The sequence below is a fragment of the Triticum dicoccoides genome, chromosome 7A (genome assembly GCF_002162155.2).
Source record: "Triticum dicoccoides isolate Atlit2015 ecotype Zavitan chromosome 7A, WEW_v2.0, whole genome shotgun sequence".
Lineage (NCBI taxonomy): Eukaryota > Viridiplantae > Streptophyta > Magnoliopsida > Poales > Poaceae > Triticum > Triticum dicoccoides.
This window is the reverse complement of record NC_041392.1, coordinates 49,959,547-49,964,597: the sequence shown is the minus strand read 5'-3', so window position 1 is coordinate 49,964,597 and position 5,051 is coordinate 49,959,547. Positions and strand designations below refer to the sequence as shown.

General features: G+C 42.6%; 1 pseudogene; it reads left to right on the top strand.

Annotated features, from left to right (window-relative positions):
- The first annotated feature begins 596 nt into the window (after positions 1 to 596).
- LOC119333052 lies at positions 597 to 1,455 on the top strand (annotated as a pseudogene).
- Positions 1,456 to 5,051: the final 3,596 nt, after the last annotated feature.

Sequence of the window (5,051 nt, the reverse complement as noted above, 5' to 3'; positions counted from 1 at the left end):
GTAGGTGGTGGTCATCATTTGGCGTCATGGTGGCGTTGATGGCGGAGGAGCCTGCCAAGGTTGGCACCTCAATCTGCTTGGAGATGGACCAGTGGAAGATGGTGGAGACGACACATGTGAGTGCGTCAGACCGGTTTATACCCCAGACCCGGTATGTGGCTAGGCTGGGGATTCTGGCTTTTGATGTTAGGATTAGGTGAGTGGTCTGGGTAGTGGACCAGCTAGCACCCCTTCATCATATGGATAGGAGTAGCGGCATATGTTGCCTAGATGGTGGATTCAGGTTTATTGTTGTAACACTTTGTAAGGTCCTCGAGAATAATCAATAAAGTGGCCGTATGCATCTCCCAGATGCAGAGGCCGGGGATCATCCTCCTTTTCTAAAAAAAGATATAGATAGATAAACAGATTTCGATTTAAATCCGAAGTACGAGTTTCCACGTGCAGCAAAGCATGTAACATCTCCCTGCCTGTATATATGTGCATTCTTTTGGTCTCATCAGCCACACACTAAGGGATAACAACAGATGAAACCATACACAACATCATCCGAGAGATATTAGAGAGAGGCCATTATAGAGCACTGACAGTTGTCGATGGCGTCGGGCAAGACCATTGTGCTGATGGTGTGCCTCGTAGGCACGGCGGGAGGCGCATTGAGAGGATTATGCATCCCGCCACCGAGGTCGGCAGCAAGAACACCACGCTTAGCCATCAGTGTCATTACTCCTACCACACCACGGCCGTCGCTTGACTGGCGTGCGCGTGGTGCTGTCACGCCGGTCGTGTTCCAGGGACAGATCGGTAAGGAGATCGAGGTTGTTGCTTGCTCAGTATAGCACATGTCTAGTATGAACTACTACCGCTACGCGCGCAGTACGTGAATGAATGGAACCTTCATTTGTCACTAGGGTGCCATTGAGGGGCCGGGCTACACAAGACCCAAACTGGAAGACTTGTCAGGCTGTCGAGCCAGCAGATATTCGACTGCTCCAACAAAAATATGGCTGACTCAGACCTCAAGGCGTTCGACTGGGTCGTCCGCAACGGGGGTGTCGCCTCAGAGGAGACGTGCCCGTACGTGGGGCCAGTCCAGGATGCAAGCGGGAGAAGCTGCATATGATCTCCGCATCCATCAGAAGCTACAAGATGGACATCCGCGACGAGCTCGACCTCTTGGCCGCCGTCTCTTACAAGCCGGTGTTTGTCAGGATGTGGCTTGACCCACCCTTCTACAACTACACAGGGAGCATCTTCACGGGACCATGCGGGAAGGAAGCCCACAGCATGTTGCTGGTGGGTTGTTGCGCCCTTGCGGACGGCAAAGAATACTGGATCTTAAAAAATTCTTACGGCGTTCATTGGGGTGACCAGGGCTACTTCTACGTGCAACGTGGCGCCTACCATCTGCCAGGCCTCTGCAGCCTTGCGTTTCTCGTCGTAGAACCCGAATAGACTCTAGACTACTCCATCCCTCATTAAAAAGAGAAGGCTTATAAAGTTTAGGCCTCTTTTAGTTCATAGGATAGGATTATCATAGGAATAGGAATCTTATAGAAAATGAGATGACATGTATCTTAAATCCTATGAGTAGGGCTGGACACGAGCCGAGACGAGCCGAGTTCGGCCCGAGCCATGCTTTAGCTCGCTCTGAAACGAGCCAGCTCGGCTCGGCTCGCTGATGCAACGAGCTGCATATGGGTGGCTCGGCTCGTTTTTGCGATGGCTCGGTCTAGCCCGAGCGGCTCGTGAGTGGATGGACAAGGGTCACTGCCAGGTGGGCCCTGTTTACGTCTTCTTCCCATGAACCTCGCTGCTGCTAGATGTGGGATCACCGGCGGTGCTATGGTACTCAGGCGAGGTGGAGTGGTGCTTGGAGACGAGAGGAGTACTTGCAGACCCATAGGATGTCGATGAATCACTTGGCGGCATGGTCGCCGCCCTGCAGCTGGTGCGCGACGGCCGCCGTGTGCGTGCCGGTGCTTGATGTGGCAAGGAATGGCGCATGCTGCGGAGTCTTTCCGGCGCTGCGCGGGCGGGCTACCGGCGCCGCTCGACAGGCTACGCAAGCGGTGGAGGAGAGGCACGCGGCAGCGATGTCGGCAGGTCCGTGAACGGCGCTGGCGGCGGCGTGGTGTTGAAAACCTAGCGTGTTACTGCCGCACGAGAGAATTGACCAGGATGGGCTGCGGGGAGGTTTCTGGCCGTGCGGGAGTTCACAAACTAGTGGGATGGGCTGCTTGGGCTGCCTCGTGCGCGTTTGGGCTTTGCCTGAAGCGAGCCACCCGAGCTGGACCGAGCATTTTTAGGCTCGGCTCGTTGGGCCAGTTTCCAAACTCGGCTCGGTAGGTTTTGTTAGCAGGCCGAGCCAGTTCGGGCCGAGCTGAAACGAGTTTTGAGCCGAGCCAAAAAGCTCGCTCGGACGTCCAGCCCTACCTATGAGTAGGAATAGGAAACAACATGTCATTTGGTTGACACCAAAGGAATTTTTCAATTGAGTCTAGGCTCTTTTTTATTTTTCTATGAAATGTGGAGGATAGGAACCAATCCTATGTAAGAATAGGAATCCATTCCTATGAACCAAAGGGCTCTAAAGAAAAAAACCCTATAAGAATCCTATCCTCTAGAATTCCTATGAAATTCCTCTAAACCAAAGGAGGCCTAATCTCTAGTAAATAATGATACAAAGTTTAATGAAGTTTGTAAGGGAAAACTATCAATAATTAAAATACTAACTAGATACTTACAATATTAAAATATGTCTTATTGTGCAGTTAGTGATACTAAGTTTGTATTCTAATTGTGATAGTATTAGTTGTCTCTAAAATATTCAAACATTATTGCATTTGATTTGAGATAAAATTTGATTTTGCACTACTTCCAATGCAATTGAGTGCATGAAGCATGCCTATAGATAGTTGAGCCGCTAACAATTTAGTATTACATTTTCTCCAGCCAAGTGGTCATGGAGTGCCCGACGCATCTCAAGCTCTCAAGACTTGAGTTTTTTGGTCCACATATATATCAAGCTATAAAGCATGGAGATAAAGAAGCAAGGATTGAAGATATATATATATATATATATATATATATATATATATATATATATATATATATATATATATATATATATATATATATATATATATATATATATATATATACATATATATATATATATATATATATATATATATATTGATCACAACATGAACTTCCCGAGTAACGCGCCTGACCTTCCCGAGTACTAGGTTGAACTTCAGCTAAAATGTGTTCAAATGGGGCTTGCGATATACCGTTGGATAGCTATGGACGTCAGTATCATGACCCAAGTTAAATTTTTGGCAAAATGTAAGCGGTTTAAGAGCAGTTTTGAAAACCATTTTTTCTTCATATAAAAAACATGAATCGTATTTTCAATCGCATTTTTAAACTGTTTATCGGAATGAGGCAACTAATATGGCGTTGGAAAGCTGCTGCAAAACCGCTCATTCCACATGTTGAAAGTTTTCTCTAATTCCCTACGGTTAAAGAGTAATTCAGAAAATCGTAAAATTTCGCAAACCGAACACCCAAGTTCGTATTTTCGATGCCATTTCTAAAAAGCTAATCCAATTGATGCAAATAATATGGCGTTGGAAATCTTATGAAAATGCGCTACTTTTTTATGTTAAAAGTTTTTTCTAATTTTGAACGGTTTAAAAGTAATTTAGAAAACGGTACAAGTTCCACCGAGTTCGTATTTTCGAGCTAATTTTTTAACCATACGTCCAAATGCAGCAAATGATATGGAGTTGGAAAGCTTGAAGAAATGCGAAACGTTTTTGTATATATTGTTTCTCCTAATTTATTACGGTTTTATGTCAGTTTTGAAAATGGTTAAATACGTAATTTTGCCGTAATTTCTACAAACTTTATCGGAATGGGGCAAATAATATACCACTGAAAAGCTACGGAAAATGCAAAAAAATTTCATGTTGATGGTTTTCTCTAAATCCTGACTGTTTTCAAGTAATTTCAAAAATGGCGAGATCATTTGTTCTGCCTTTATCGCGAAACAGATTCTTTGAAAATGCACCGCGTGAAGAACCTGAACTTCTCGGCATGTCTACTTGAACTTCACTCCGTTTTTCACGTGTTTTTTTGCTCGTAGCTCTCCATCCACTGCTCGTAGCTCTCCATCCACTCACCAGAATTGAGCAAGTGATATACCAGCGGAAAGCTGCTGTAAACACGCAACTTTCCCGTGTTGATCATTTTTTCATATTCGCGACGATTTTAAAAGTTTTTCATCTGATATTCATTCAGTGTAGTAGGTGAACTTCCTGTTGTTTTTACGTTGAATTTCCGTGACGTATTTTTCATTTGTAATTTTCTCATCCGTTCATCAAGTTTTACACAAATGGTATTTCTTTTGTATAAACCTCTTTAACAATATTTTTTAAAATTTCTCCGACGGAGGACTTGCACTTATATCAACAAACTTTTAGTCTTGCTTTTTTTATTCTTTTTAATACAAAATGCACACCGTGTAGTACGTGAACTTCTGGCAGTTATCAATCTGATCTTCTCTCGGATACATGAAAATATATGAGTTTTTTTATGAATTTTAATCTGATTTTCTTAATCCTTTTTTATGAAATTTTGAGGTGCTTTATTTTTAATAGTTGAACTTCTTGTTATTTATTTTTTGAACTTCTTGTTTCCATTGTTTAATAACGAGGAAAATCTGAGTTTTCTATAATCATCGTACTTCTCCATCTTTTTAATATGGACTTCCTGGTTTTATTTCTTAATCTTTTTATGAAATTTTGAAGCGCTCTATTTTTAAAAGTTGAACTTCTTTGTTATTTTATTTTTGAACTTCTTGTTTCTATTATTTAATAACGAGGGAAATATGAGTTTTCTATAATCATCGAACTTCTATATAATTTTAATATGGACTTCCTGGTTTTATTTATTAATCTTTATTATGAAATTTGAACTTCACGGTTGATTCTTCAATACCATGGGATATTTGAGTATTTTAATAATGGTAAAATCTTAGTTTC